General features: G+C 46.6%; 2 pseudogenes; one reads left to right on the top strand and one right to left on the bottom strand.

The window, feature by feature from the left end:
• The window catches only part of LOC119287163, a 14,696-nt pseudogene extending 8,365 nt beyond the window's left edge, over positions 1-6,331 (top strand).
• A 785-nt stretch (positions 6,332-7,116) lies between these two features.
• Positions 7,117-16,054, bottom strand: LOC119287161 (annotated as a pseudogene).
• Positions 16,055-16,406: the final 352 nt, after the last annotated feature.

Below are 16,406 nucleotides of genomic sequence, written 5' to 3'. Positions count from 1 at the left end.
GTATGTCAGCCAGCCGGACCTATCCGCGCCCCCTTCACGCATGATAAAAAACGCAAAACCGCCACTCGCTGCACCGCGCGACGACAAGACAGCTGCCCGAGCTCCACACATCTTAAATGCCCACATTCACGCGCCCGAGCTGGCGAGTAACTCCGCGAGATCCTCCGCGCATTACTCCCCCTGACCCCCTCCCCTCCGACGAGGACGACGACGGTTCCTTTTCCATCACAAAAGATTACTAAATTTGTCATTGAAATCATGGATGAAGAGCTCAACCCAAATGAGGAGACGGTGGAGAAGGTGAGGGGGGAGAGGAGGGTGGCGAGGCCAGGACTGACTGACACAAGTTATAAAAACGGGCGGCAGAGCCGCATCATCTTCCTCGCGCAGCCGCCCCCTCCCCCCCTCCTCTCCCCCAAATCGGACCCGAAATCCAAGACGAAGTTTTTCTCCAATCCCCACTCCCCCACCCCCACCTCCACCCCAAGGAGGCGCCGGCGGCGGCAGCAGCCGGAGAGGAGGGGGCCGCCCGCCCATTCCGACGCCCCAAACCCTAGCTCGCCCGGCCCATGCGCCCCAAACCCTAGCTCGCCGCCCCGCGTCGTCTCGTCCCGTACCGGCGGCGCCATGCGGGCCTCGATGGAGGCCTCCGCGGCCGCGGCGCGCAGATCCGCGGCGCCGGACCCCCCGGGCGCGGCCAAGAAGCAGCGGCTGCTCGCGCCGCCGCGGGACCCCAGATCCTCCTCCGCCGCGTACGGCGGCGGCGCGTCCAATGGGAGCGGCGCTGCGGCGGCCGCGGCGGAGCAGCAGGCGCAGGTGGACGAGCTGGTGGCGCAGTACCGGACGGCGCTCGGGGAGCTCACCTTCAACTCCAAGCCCATCATCACCAACCTCACCATCATCGCCGGCGAGAACCTCCACGCCGCCCGCTCCATCGCCGCCCTCGTCTGCGCCAACATCCTCGAGGTGACCCACCTTCTTCTTCCCCGGCCCCTCCCCCCTCCCTTCTCCATGTAAAGAAAGCTCAAAAGCTTGGCATATCCTTGGTTGTGGTTCGATGAATGAATGGTAGCTAGGTTTAGGGATGTAAAGCTCAAAGCTCAGCATTTATCCGGTGTGCTAGATAGGAAGAGGATGGGTGTCTTGGCTCTTGTTTGATGAGGGTCACCACATGAATGAATGGTAGCTAGTTAGTTTGGTTTGCTGTATTTTTTCCGTGCTGTCAAGGGCGGTGTTGTGTGTAAAAAAATCATTGCGAGAGTAAATTTGCAGTGCCAATGGCATTGGAAAAATAGAGTGAATTTGCTTTGCCCAGTCTCCTTACGCAGAGTGTACGGTGCCTCGTTCTGATTCTGTCGATGCTGATGAATAAAGCTTGCCCCTCCCCCCTCTTCCCGTATCTTCGTGTCTCTCGGTGCCTGTGTATGCGCGTTCGCTGCTTGTGTACGATGCTATCATTTGTTTTTCTTTTGGGTGATACGAGTGCTGCAGCTATGTTCAGTCACGCTAAATCGTTGAAAGATTACCGTTGCGAAAACAGACAGGGTTTGGGACTGTCTCATTCCTGCTGTTGAGTCACACTAAATCATTGAAAGATTGTTGTTGCAAAAACAAACAGCGTTGGGAACTGTTTCTTTCCCGATGTTCCACTATCCGTTCAGCAGAAAAGTTCATAACCTTTTCCTGCACGGAAAAATGATTCATATGCCTGAACCGCTTATCTATATCTGAACTCTCTGATATGTTTGCACGAAGACTGAACTTTATGAATGGAACGATGAATGGATGAGGAAACACTATACCTCTTTTATAGCTGGGCTCTGTTATGTTTGCACAAAGATTAACCTTTATGAATTGAATGATGAGTGGATGGGGAACCCTGGACCTCTGATGTCGCAGACACTGGGTCTTCTCTGTTGCTCCTTCTGGATAGGCTCTGGCACTTAAATCACTTCCATTTATTGTTTGCTTCTTCTCTGTAACATTAGGAAGCTACTGTTGTATCTATCATCTTTGGCTAGAACTCATTTTGTTGTCACCTCTTATATATGCTTATAAGAGAAACGTCGTTAGACTTCTACAGAGGCAGGGGTAACTCCTCCTGATATCAGTACCAGTAGAAAAAAAACATTGTGTTGTTGTGTCCAGAGTGGGGCATGTAAAACATGCAGCTATTGGTTCTCCTTTGTCTAGCAATATTTGCTGTTGATTACTCTTGCCGAAAGAATTAGTGTAGCAGATTGTTTTCTGTTTGTTCTGTTGTCAATGGAATTGTTTTATTATCATGGAGGGGCCTCTGAAAGTTTTTGAGTTGTTTCCTTATGATACCATTTCCTTGCTTCTGTTTTATCTGAACTGTTGTCAATCTGCGATAGTTGTTAATGTAATTGTTTTATTATGGTGGAGGGGCATGCCTATCTTATTTGATGTTTGCCTGTGATTGTAGGTTCCAAGTGATCAGAAGTTGCCATCTCTTTATCTGCTTGACAGTATAGTCAAGAATATTGGAAAAGATTATGTTAAACATTTTTCTTCAAGATTACCTGAGGTTAGTCTTGACCCTACATTTTTTACTCGACATAACCCTCTTCATGACAGCCTAATAAACCCCAGTTTCCTTTTTATGGGATGAGTCTGACTTTGACATCCTAATGACGTTATCCCTTTCTCTTTTGATTGTTCTACTATAGGTGTTCTGCAAGGCCTATAGACAGGTTGATCCTCCTGTTCATACTAGCATGAGACACCTTTTCGGAACATGGAAAGGAGTGTTTTCTCCGGCTTCACTGCAAATGATTGAGAAGGAACTTGGTTTTCAATCATCTACTAATGGGTCATCAGGTGCTGCACCATCGAAGGCCGATTCTCCATCCCAGCGCCCATCCCACAGCATACATGTAAACCCAAAATATTTGGAAGCAAGACAGCAGCTCCAACAACCAAATAAGGCAAGCAACATCTTTTTTCATCAAATTCTTTTGATATTTGCTGCCTGCTGACCAGTGAGCCAAATTCAAACAGTTATACATTTCTTGTAAAAAATCATCCGAGCATGGTGTTGTAGCTGCTTTTTCCCCTTCTGTTGAACACCGTGCAATCTTTCTCTGATACTGCTTCCCTTCAATTTGGACAGGGGATTCTGGGAGCCGGTGCCAAGACACCTATAATTTCTGATGCTGATGATGTTATCGAAAGGGGTAATAGGATTGGAATTGATAAAGGCACAGGGAGACGACTGGATACTCTGAACTCTAGGCCTGTAAGTTACTTCTTGATCTTTGATATTTCTACATGTAATTTACTTGGCCTCCTTTGTTTTTCTTTATGTATTTTTCCTGATATATTTTCGTATGATCTGCCAAACTTACAGCGTGCTCAGAAGGATACTTTTAGTAACCCCATTCATGAAAAGCCAGACAGAGATGTGAGGGGCCCTGGAATTGCGGGAGCTGGTCAAGTTCGCTCAAAGCCCAAAGGCCAAGATGGAATTGTGGGTTCATATTACACTGGAGGTGTTGGTTCCCCTGAAGAAATATTTGACAGACGCAACCATTTGTATGCATCTAAGGATGTTCGCTCTTCCGGCTCTGTACGTTTGGACAGTGCACTTCTCCCAACTCCTGTCAGTAATTCTGATAGGATTGGTAGATTGTCATCATCTGATAAAAGCTGGAAGAACTCTGAGGAAGAAGAGTACATCTGGGACGACATACGTTCTCAAGGAGCAGATTATGGAGGTGCCAGTTCTGCAAGAAAAGGAGAACCCTTGGCTGATGATGTCAATATTAGAAGCTTCCATAGGGCTAATTGGGCAGAGCCTGCAGACCCGTTGGACCCTGACTTCCACAAACAAGATACCATCCCAAGATTTGGACATCCAACAAGCCAAGACAGAAGACTTGCACGGTACATGGTATGTGGAGCAAAACTATTAAAGAATATATGCAGTGCTATTTTTGCCATGGGAAGTTATTTACTTGTAAATATTGACACATTTAACTGCTGGGATGCCTTCAACTTTGCAACCTATAATGTTTGTTTTAAACCTTGTGATTTCCCATGTACCATGTTGAATTTTCTTCACACATGCCTTTAAACTGTATTTCTATGTTCTGATCATCTTTGTTGTTCAGGATCATGCAGAGTATCTTCATAGTAAGCGTGAGGGGGACCCAAGAATTGATAGGGAAATGTGGCCTGAAGGACAACAGTTCCCGGAATCTCGTGGCTCCTCTGTATGGTTATCCCAGGAAAAACCTCGTCCAGACATTGGGCGGGATCCCAGGATTTCAAGGTTTTCTAATCAATCACCAAGCATCACTTCATCTGTACCTGTTGGATTATCAGCGCCCTATGCTGGACGATCAAGCCTTGAAAGTGCAAAACAAAAATATTGGCCACCTTCCTCGCCACCTCTCCAGGCACGTGAGAGCTCCCCAAGTTCCTCGGAGCATGACATTTATGCTTCCAGGCCATTTCTGCCATTGGGTCAAAATCCCCAGGAAGAGCATAACCAAAGAGCTCATACCTTGCCTCAAAATTCTGCGAATTCTCAGGGTCGGCCTAGTCTGCAAGCAGCTCTGTCACAGGCTTCTCAGCAGACTCAAAAGCACCCTGCTGTGCAGTCAAAGCCACATCCGAAGCCATTTCATCAACCCTTTTCACAAGAAAATTCCTCATCGCTATTTAGACCGTCTGTCCATCTGCCTCTGTCTACCGGAATGGAAGAGCAGTCTGAAGAGGTGTCCTTGCCCAGTGGTTCCGCACATGCAAAGTCAGATCAGATAAGTGCTAGTAATTTGTTGGCCGGTCTTTTTAAGGGTGGATTCATACCAAACACTAGTGATCACGCTGTCCCACATTCACATGGGTTGGCATCTCTTCCATCTTCCTCCGCCAGCGAAAATGCCCCTTCGAAGCCTCATGCACCAAACTCTCTCCGCCCACCTTTGCCGCCAGGTCCGCCACCAACACAGAGTGCTGAGAAAGCTGCTGCACCACTGTCAAGTCTTCTCAGTTCTCTGGTTGCAAAGGGCCTAATTTCTTCACCGTCCACCGATTCGTCTGCTGTTGCAAGAAAGCCCAGTAAATCAAGTCTGAGCACATCAGATGTCAGTGCTTCAGCTCCACCTCCACCAATCGTCCAGCCTTCAGTTGCTAAGGAGACACCTGCCCCTATAAAAGCTTTGTTGCCCAAACCTCCTGTAGTCGAGATGGCTGACCTAATCGGCCTCGAGTTCAAGCCAGTGGTGCTTCGCGAGCACCGTACAGAGGTGGTCAACAGACTCTTTGATGACCAAAGCCATCAATGCAGAAGATGTGGTTTAAGATTCAGACTTGAAGATGAGCTCAGTGCACACACTGCCTGCAATGGACCAGAGGAGGCTAGAAATACTGGCATCGCACCTGAAAGATGGTACCCTAGCAAGAGCCGCTGGATTGACAGATTACCTGAACCGCAGAGCATCTTCCTGGACTCTGCATCTGATTCAGACCTGGGAACCGCAGAGGAAGCTTGTGAGTTTATGGTCCCTGCAGATGAGAGCCAGATTATCTGCTGTCTTTGTGGGGAGCAGTTTGATGACATGTATTCCATCGATAGGAGCGAGTGGATGTACAAGGATGCTGTGTATTATGATCGCTCAAAGGCAGAAGGTGGCAGCTCCCAAAGTAAAGAGCTCGCACCCATAGTCCATGCAAGATGTATGCCAGGAATCTCAAACGATGGCATGCAGGTGGATTAGTATGGGTTGTCATGTCATATAGCAGCAGAAACAGCAGCAGCAGCTCAGATGATGACATTGAGGTGGATTGTCAAAGAAGTCTGGTGCCCAGCAGAGCCTCAAACGATGGCATGGAGGCAAACATTCCGTGAGGTCGGTGCACAGCGACGATTGATAATATACTGCAGGTGGGGTGATGACAGCTTCGGCAACATTTTGGTCCCTTGATCTCCACCAATTGTCATGTAGAAAAGGTGTTCTTACAGAAAGAATAAACATACCGAGCCAATTAGTCGGCATTTTGATCCCAGCGAGTCAACATTTTGGGAGGGTGGGGTCAGATGACATAAGTTTGATCTTTCTGTTGTTCATAGGAGGCCATGTATGCTAGTGAAAAGAGTGTATTATTATTGTCCCTTAGCCAGGCGAGCGAAACGGGTGAGGCCAGCGTCGTCGTCGAGTTACTGCTGTTTTTGACAAACTTTTTCTCAGCTTTTGAGATGTAGTAGCGGTTTTTGTACTTAAAACCAAACTGACAATAGAACTTCATCATGGATGGATGCATATTTGAACTACCAGTGTTGTTAGCTCTTGCTTGCTTGTCTGTCTGTCATTGTATCTGCCACTGTTATTCAGCCATGTGCCATTCTGTTATTTCTGTTATTTGCATACATTCTTTAATAGTGGCAAAAATAGCACTGCATATATTCGTATGTGAAAGGAGCTTTCAATGATATAATTTTCACATTATGCATGTCATGTAGTATTAATTTTATCAATAGTCAAAGGCAGTCTTGACAAACGCATTAGGCCCTATATAGATGGAAGGAGGGAGTGCTGGTTTTTGAAGGGAAATTTCCATCCACCTCAACCTCATGTGAAGAATCCTACGTATTGAAGATGTCATGCAACTCCATTTCTGTGTTTTTCTCTATTCTCATATTTTACAAATCCTGCGAATCAAAGATGCCCTGAATGTTTGTATGCATGCAAAAGTGACAGCTGTGTTTGCAAGGCATGTTTTTCCTCTTGTTTGGTAGATGGATGTAAACAGGTAGATGAATGTTGTGTCGTCGAGAGATACTAGTTTTATGCAGAACAGAATCGATCACACAAGGAATCACGTCTTTGGGCCGCTTTTTCATGCTACTCTCTTCGTTCCTAAATGTAATAAGGCCTTTTAGAGATTTCACTGTAAACTACATGCGGAGCAAAATGAGTGAAATCTACAGTCTAAGTTGTATCCCCATGGACAAAAAAACAAAAACAAAAAACACTCTAAAATATACATCCGCACGTATTTCATATTGAAATATCCAAAATGGCTTATATTTAGAAACAGAGGGAGTGCATACATTCGCACTAAAAAACACAAATGGGCGGGCAAAATACATAAGCAGAAGAGTATTTAATTTTTATATAGATTTTGTTCGAGTTGTGTCAACAACCATGATCTAGTAATGGGCTAGTAGTGCTGTGTTACCCAGTCCTCTGCAGTTGGTTAAGCCATCAGATAACTTGTGTGAAGAACTCTAGCGCGGATACAGACGCACACGCAGCAAGCCAGAAAGCAAGAGAGCAAACCCAGCAGATGCCCCAAAAGATTGTGCAGCTCTTGGATGAAGTACAACAAACATACTACTGAACCTCGACAGAACTGAATCGAGCACCCACGAATCACAGGAGGTGTTGCGTGATCCTGACAGACACGATCTGCCCGTCCCTCGTAGTATCTCGCATTGCCTCGAACCTCGACAGCAACTCTGTCATGATAGAGATACACAGCAAAAGATTCATGTCAGAACTAGACTCCAGCCAGATAAATGCTTTTGCTTCAGGTCATTATCTTGCCAGAACTAGACATACCTCGATTGGGCATCAGGTTGGTGCTGAGGGCGACGCCAACTGGGGTGAGGTACGCCCTGGGCAGCAGGTTGGAGCGACCCCGGATCCAGGACTGGGCATCGAGAATATCTGCACACACAACGCCGCAGCCAGTCAACATGAGTGCCATCCTCATATCCATCCAGGCAATCAGTTAGGGGTAATTGAGTGCTTGAATGGATGGATGGTTGAGGAACAAACTTTTGAGGCGTGGGGTATTGAAGTAGTGGCGGTTGAAGATGGCAGCGGCGGCGGTATCTAGCTGCCCGTTGCTCAAGTGACTGCCAAGGTCCTCGTACTCCCAGGTCCCATCCCTGAACTTGTTCTCCAGGTACAGCTCGCAGTGCCGCGCATCCAGAACCTGCACGGTCCCTGTATGTACCACAGGTTGTTCCAGTCCAAACCAAACTTAGAAGCAAGCACCACAATGGCCAGGACCAAGAACAACCTCCAGCCTAGCATCATCACCTTGGCATCCGTGGTCGTCATCGTCGGGGCATTGCACCATGTGCATGTCTGCAACATTCAAGAGGACCAAAGAACAGTGATTGAAGAATACCAGACATTTTAACAGGACCAGCAAGTGAGCAAGGAATGGCCAAGAAGAAGGGACATGGTGTGTGCACGCACGTACCAGCAATCCAGATGCCGGGGCGGACGTTGGTGAGCAAGCAGGCTCCGATGGAGGTCTCTGGACTATTGTCATCCAGCATCGGCATCAACCAGCTTGGACGCGTCCATCAAGAATCCACCAAGGCGAAACGATTCTGCACCACACCAAGCTTCAGGTAAACACATGACAGTAAACAGGAATGAAGGAAGGAAGGAAGGATTTGAGGAGCTGGGATGTCGCCTGCGCTGTGCTCACCAATGTGCTTCTCGGGCTGACGGAAGCAGTATGAGATTGTGGGGTCTGAAAGAAACAACAGAGGAAAGAGAGCACGCATGTCAGTGCGTGCGGCTGGTATCAATGGGAGGAGACACTGAAGACCTGGTGCTTACCCAAGGCACTGTCGTAGAGGAGGCGCCAGGAGCGGTGGAACGGGCGGGCAACGTGGAGGAGCCTGATCATGTTGGGATCGTCGGTGCAGAGCGAGAGGTCGCGGAGGAAGATGGAGTCGTCGGAGAGGAGGCGGTGGAACCAGAGGCAGGTGGCGGAGAGGCTCAGCAGCTCAGGGGCTTGTAGGTGCTTGGCCACCTCCGTCCAGATGTCAGGATCATACCTGCACCAACAATGGTATTAACTCTGATGCTGGCTGGATGATAGCACTAGTGGTGGTTTCCTGAACTCTCTGCTGCAATCCCAAGCAGCAGCAGAGCAATCGATTTGTCTGGGCGTCGCATGCCGCCGATCGCCTAGACGTTGCGCGCCATCGATCGCTGCCCTGTGCATTGATCTCCAGATCGCACCTCTCTAGCATTCCGCGCGGCGAGCTCCGCCAGCACGCAGGCGAGGGAATTTCAAAGCCGATCGCATACACCAGAGAGAGAGAGAGAGAGAGAGAGAGAGAGAGAGGGGTAGAGGTGCAGTCGGGGTGGCCGCGGGCGCCGTCTGCTGCTGCGTGCGGGAGGAGGTGTATCTCTATTTTGCTTCTCTTCTGCGAGAGGGGAATGAAACGGGCAGGGTTAATACATCAACAAAATTTGGAATGCAAGTACGGATGTCCACAGTTTTGTGGGGGCCTGCTTGAGAAACATCTTACATGGCCACAGTTTTGTGAACAACTTCTCAAGATGTTTTCACCAACAAGTTCCTATGATTTAACTGTCAGCTTCAATTCTTTCAAACAGGGAAATCTGTCCATTGCTGAACACACGGAGCAGTTTGAATCTCTGACGGCTGAAATGCAAGAGGAAAAATCCATCTCTCTCTTTCTGAACAATGGTTCATCAAATGCTATGTCAATGGTATGAAAGCACACATCAAATTTCCAGTTGAGACCACTCAGACCTCCAACTCTAACTGAAGCTTACTGATAATGGAGCAATCAATCATTGCCTCCCAAAAAAATCCACATTCCAAGTAGGAGGAGGAGGAGGATATCAGAAACATCCTTATAATGCCTTCAAAACAGTAGGGTTTGACACAAAATTGCCACAGCCAAAAATCACAAATATCACTCAGAAAACTAGAGAACCTGCTAAGTGTTGGAGATGTGGTGACGCATGGTTTCATGGGCACAAATGTAAGCAAGCTCCTGCTATTAACTTGTTAACAGGAGAAGAACCTACTGAAGTGACTGAAGAACAAGAATCTGGATCTGAAGAAGAGCAGGAAAACGGCCAGAATTCCTCTGATAAATGTATGCAAATTTCTCTCAAAGCAATGGAGGTTGACAGTGTTAATGCCATGTCAGTTTTAGTCTCAACTGAGGGCAAACAGGCCATGGCACTAGTAGATTATGGTAGTAATTCTACATTCATGAATTTGTCCTTTGCTCTAAAAACATCCTGTACTATCATCAAGGACAAATCAAGGCCTGTAGCAGTAGCTGGGGGAGGCAAGCTATGGTCTGGAGCTTATATTCCTGACACCCCATTCCCAGTGGCAAAAAGAAAAGTTCCAGCATACTTTCAGAATTCTGGATTTGCCTGGGCATGATATACTTCTGGGACGTGACTGGTTAGCAAAACACAGCCCTACAACACTTGATCACATTAATAGAACTGTTACTATTATGAAAGATGGTCAATATCCTGTCAGCATACCAGTTTCTGAATCAATTACAGAGGCCACAGAAATATCTGAAACAGAAATGGAGAAAATGCTCAATAAAGGAGCACCTGAATTTGCTATTTATCTCTTAAATACTTCTAGTTCCTATACTGGTCTGACCAAGAATGAAATTCCTGTACCAGTTGCTGAGCTATTGCAAAAGTTCCCTGAAGTTTTCTCTGAACCTAAGGGACTACCACCTCCTAGAACTTTTGACCATGAAATCCCTCTCAAGCCAGGAGCTACGCCACCTTACTCTAGGCCTTACAGATTACCACATCATCACAGGAATGAGATGGAACATCAAGTCCAGTGCTTGCACAAGGCTGGTATGATAAGAGAGAGCCAAAGCCCATATGCTGCACCATCTATTCTGGTCAGCAAAAAGGACAAAAGTTGGAGGTTACGCCAGGATTTTAGGAAACTCATTGTTGTGACTATCAAAAACAAATATCCTATACCTGTGATTGAGGATCTGATTGATGAGCTGTCTGGAGCAAAAAAAAAGAGTACAAAATTGAATTTGAGATATGGTTATCATCAAATCCGAATGGGTGAAAAAGACATTCACAAAACAGCTTTTATCACTCACTTTGGGCATTTTGAGTACTTAGTTATGCCTTTTGGATTGGCCAATGCACCAGGGACATTTCAAGCTCTAATGAACGGTGTTTTTTCACCTTTTCTAAGGAAGCACACTCTGGTTTTCTTTGTTGACATTCTAGTGTTTAGTGAAACTCTAGAAGAACACTTGCAACACTTGGAAGAAGTATTGTCTGTCTTGCAGAAAGAGCAGCTGTGTGTTAAACTTTCTAAGTGCCAATTTGCTGTTTCACAGGTGGAATATTTGGGTCACATAATTTCTGGGGAGGGAGTATCTACAGACCCAAATAAGGTCCCCGCTGTTGCTGAATGGCCCACTCCAACAACTGTGACCCAACTTAGGGGTTTCCTAGGCCTGTGTGGCTACTATAGGAGATTTGTCAAGGATTTTGGTCTGATTGCAAGGCCTCTCCATGATGCCCTAAAGAAGGACAGTTTTGTTTGGACACAACCACAGGAGATTGCTTTTAAAAGCTCTCAAACAAGCCCTTATTACAGCTCCAGTCCTAGCATTACCAGACTTTACACTTCCTTTCACACTGGAAACTGATCCATCTGGTGATGGTGTAGGTGTTGTGATCATGCAAAATAGTAGACCTATTGCTTATTACAGTCCCACTTTATGTCCCAAGAATGCTGCCCTATCTATCGAGTGAAGCAACAAATTTACACGGAATCAAATGGAATGAAGGATTGCAGAGGGGAGCTGTGAGCTGCACTAATAAACCGTTCTTCATTCATCGACAAGAAGGGACATGGGTGGAACCAGATATCCGGTTTCAGGCGCCGAAGCATGCCGACAATGACCATCAGGCGCCAAAACTAGGCTATTTACTTGCAGAAATAAGGGCATAAAATTAACAAAGGGTTGAGATGTTACTAACCAAAAGAGCAAAAGCAACACATCCAACATAAATAGCTGTTTAATATAAACAAGAACTGGATCAAGCATCATCCTCAGTTGTTTATTTGGCCCCATTATGAAGGCTGTGCTGCCCAGCAAAGGTTCAAATCAGCATAATGCAAAATGCAAATATTCAAGAAACAAAGCTAGTGGAGCCAATGCAAGAGCAGAACATATATATCAAACTGGCATTTGACAGGATCATATGATTCACACTTGAAAGTTTGACTATGGCTAATGCGAATGTAGAAGATTAATAATGTTCAGAACAAATATCGCATAAGCATGGCATTTGAAACATCAACTCCGACTAAGAGAAGACAACGCATCAGTTCACTAGCACAGATAGGTTAAATGTGACGTTCAAGCCTAGCGTGAAGAGCAAACCCAACATAGAAATCACTGTGTTGACTAACCTAAAGTTCTTAATGCTGAAGAAATAGGCATTTACGCCCGCGACTCGTTTCTTTAGACTTAGATTTGGTAAGCCTAAATGTCTGAATAACACATATTTGATACTTGGAAGGAATGGCATCAGCCATTGCTGAAGTAACACAAAGCATAACTCACAACGATGGTTCTTGATCCCTCGGTTAGGTATATAGGATCCAACTGCTGAAAATAGGGTCAGCACGGCCAACATGGCCCATTCTTCACCTGCAGTCAACTACAGCAAAATACTGCACGGGCGACAGATCATGGGCGGAAGTTACAGCAACGCGCCAGCATCATGGGGGCGAGTCCAGCAACCAAGAAGCCGTAGACCCGCTGAATCAGGCAAAAAAAGCAGAACATGTCAGATCGACGCGGACCATTTAAACGGCTGCAGCGGTCGAGGGTTCTCGGAGGGGTGTGTTTGACTTGGAGAGGGGACAGAGAGCAGAGGGCTTGGGGATGTCGTCTTCCTGCCACTCTTCGCCGAGCGGCCGGTGGAGGCGGGTGAGGACATCCATTCCTACAGCCACAGGAGTTCCTGAATTTATTTATTTTCATTTGTTTATACTCCCTCCGTCCGGGAAAAGTTGTCCAGAGCTTAGTTCATTTCAAATTTTACAAAAAAAACCTTCTGATTTTAAATCTAGTGCTAATCCCCCCCTCACCTCTGCTTCTTCCTCCTTTGACCAAGCGGCCGTCGTAGCCACCGCCGGCAGCCGCCGTAGAAAGAGCGGGCGACCACCTCCGCCGACGCCCACCTGCGCCGTAGCCCACCTGCGGTTGCTCAGCCGCTACGAACGTGGGCCGTCTGCACGGAGGCGAGCTGCCCCGCCGCTGCAAACGTGGGCCGTCCGCACGGAGGCGAGCTGCCCCGCCGCCCAGCTGAGGCTGCTCCTCCAAGGCGACCACCTCGACGGGCGCCTCCTCCTCGTGGCCCTGCTCGCCGGTTCCTCACCCCTGCGGCAACCCCAGCCGCCGCTCCCCTCTTGAAGAATTCGGCAGGCAGGGCAAGGCGGATCTTCCCCGGCGGAGAGAGGACCATGCAAACCTGCTGATGCCACAGCCGATGCTTCTGCCCTCGACTGCTGATTGCCTCTGCCCTCAAGCACCTCGACTGCTGATTGCCTCTGCTGCTGCTGTTGGCTGCAGGTACAGTGCCAATTGCAGTATCAATTTTAGTTTGTCAAAGAAGTACTCCATCAGCGTCAATTGTTCTCAATTGCAATGCTGATCTACTGCTGATGTTATCTGAAATTTACAGTGTTTTGTGTCTGTCAATCATACTCCATTCAGTGTCCTGTGTCAGAAATTTGGTGAAGTGAAGGTGAGGTGAAGTAACTGAATTCACTAGCATAATCTGAATCAAACAAAGCATAGTTTGAATTCACTAGCACAACCTGTTGTAGAAACTAGAATGAGCCTTCTTTTTTTACCCGCCCCCGACCCCGACGCGCGACGCCTCTGGTACTCCGCCTCTGTTCCTGCGAAATCTTGATCACATTAGAGTAAATTGTTCATTTGTTCCTGCGAAAGCTTGATTGCAATCAAAATTAACAGGTTATACAAAGAGTTTAATTGATACAGAGAGTTTAATTGGATTACAATCGAAATTCATTGTCAGGGTCAAAATTCAAAGTATTCCATGCTTGTCCAATTGAATTAAAAACATGTCCCTAAAATTGGAATTATTTGAATTAGCTAGGTTTATTCTTCTTCTTCTTCTTCTTCTTCTTCTTCATAAACAGAAAAAAGATGAATATTGTTGGTCTACTTCATAAACAGAATATTCTTCAGTAAACACTTGTAAATCTAGAGTGGTTATAAACTTATTTTCTGGAATCATCAATGTGCATTCAGGCTAAATGTTGATAATTCTTTGAACTTTGAGAAAGAAGATGAATGAGCATCAATGTGCATTTAGGCTAATTCTTTGAACTTTGATCATCAATCCAAATACACTATGATCAATCCAGAGAATCATCAAAGTTGTTCCTAAACTAAAGATTATCCTAGTCTGAACATGTCACAGCATTACTGTCAAAATTTCAGACTTGACAATACTAAACTGAAGATTGTTCCTAAACTAAAGATTATTTAGGAACACACTTGTTCCTAAACTTGATGTTGATTTAGGAACACAATCTCTATCATGTGTATGTCTTTTTGATGGAGTACTGTACCATCCCAAAACTGAAACTAAATTTTCTCCTTCCCTGTCACCACTTGCCTACTCACTTAATTTTTGAACTTTAATGATATCTCTACTGCTTGCTTTATTTCAACGTTTTCATTGTTTATTGGTTTAAAAGGCAAGGCATATTGGTTTTCTTCAACTAAAGCAAGGCATGCTATCTGGACATACTCCATGCTAGATACTGTTGCTTATATGTTCAGGGGTACTAAAAATGAACAGTGCTCATATGTTCAGAGATATAGACAGAGTTAACCAAATGTTCAGAAGATCCTTACTGTAACCAAATCATATGCTAGCTACTGTCTATTGCTTTGCCTATGTTCCTTTATTTTTGAGAATGAGCTAGCTTCTGAAGAAATAAAATGGATACTGTATTAGTCAAAAATAAATGGCTCACTTGTTCCTGGCAGAAAAGCAGGACTAAATGTTGTCATCGCCTCCTCTGTTGATTTGAAGCAGCAGCAGTACGGCAAGAAGAGTTGGCAATTGAAGCAGCAGCGCCACGAATTGAAGAAGCAGCAGCAACACATCAATAGCAACAGCAAGCAATTCTGGAGACAAGAGGGACAACATATCAGTTGAAATAACAGCAGTAGATCAAGAGAAATAGCAGCAGCTTGCCGGTGGCCCTACTGAATACAGCAACGCAGAGAGCATCAACCAAAATGAACTTTAGTCCATGAAAGTGCAGAGTTTAAGCTCTATTCAACAAATGAAAACAGCAATACAGACTAACTCTCTTGCTCTCTTGCTCGATGGTCTCGACGAGTAATTTAGATTACAGAATAAGAATAAGAACAAGGGCTTGAGGATGTTCCTATGAATTTTGCTGTGTCATGTTTCTTTAAGGAATGGCCATGCAACAGAAGAACTGAGAGAGGGAGTATATGACTTCTCTCAATAAAATTCAATTAAATTATGGAGCTGAATCTGACCTCCAGCTCTACAAACTGAAAATTATGGAGCTGAAAATTATAGAGGCTGTCTCATACAGTAAAGTTCAGTGAAATTTTACAAACTGAAAATTATGGAACTGGTTCTGATTTCCAATTCAGACTCCAGACACCACAGGCACCAAAATTGAGCAGGGAGCAGCGAGACCATTAAATTTAGCTAGACAAGATTTCATAGGAGAGAGCCTGTAGGGGTGTGTGCTCTGCACGTACCCTATGAAGAGGAGAGAGCCGCCTTCATATCCGCCGGAAAAGGAAAGGTGAGATTTTGCTCTTCCCAATTTGAAATTTTGCCGGCGGATCCAACATCTACATCGAGGCGCTGGTGGAGGCCGACGGCGTCTTCCGCGCCGCCCACGACTGCCTCTTCCTCTGGCTGGACGCCGCGCCGGGGATGCTGGAGTGGTACACATTCGGCCTCGTCGCGGGCAGGGATAGGGAAATGTGAGTATTTTAGGGAACAAATCGACGGGCAGGGATGGAGGGAGCGGTGGAGCTGCGGGTCGCGGCGGAGCTGCGCGGTGGAACTGGGGGTCGCGGCGGCGCGGCGTCGCCGGTGTCGCGGGGGAGCGGTGGAGCTGCACGAGCGGAGCTGTCGAAGGGGATGATGGACTGCGGGTTCGGTCGGAGTTTCTTCGAGGGTTTTTTTGCAAAAACGTCACGTTTCCCGCAGAGTTCCAGACTAGGAGCGAGGTAGATCTCGCAAGACGGGAGAGCTCTTTTTAGATGTTTATTATTTGAGTTTTGTGGATGGGTACACCGCCTGACCCAGTTGTAATTCTTGCAACATGTTTTAGCTACTGCAAGCAAAGCTTGGGGTGTTGAGAACGTGGGTCCACCTCGTGAGGAAAACACGGAGAGGCGATCGAGGCGATTGCGAGGGGATCGCCGTCGAGAGTTAGGGTTAGGGTTTTCCGCGGTGGTGGTGAGGCTACCGGTGGTGCGTGAAGGGGCGACGGCGTCCCTGAACGCGCGGATCGGCGTGGATCTGACT

Source organism: Triticum dicoccoides, chromosome 4A (assembly GCF_002162155.2).
Source record: "Triticum dicoccoides isolate Atlit2015 ecotype Zavitan chromosome 4A, WEW_v2.0, whole genome shotgun sequence".
Taxonomy (NCBI): Eukaryota; Viridiplantae; Streptophyta; class Magnoliopsida; order Poales; family Poaceae; genus Triticum; species Triticum dicoccoides.
This window is presented reverse-complemented; position numbering and strand designations above follow the sequence as displayed.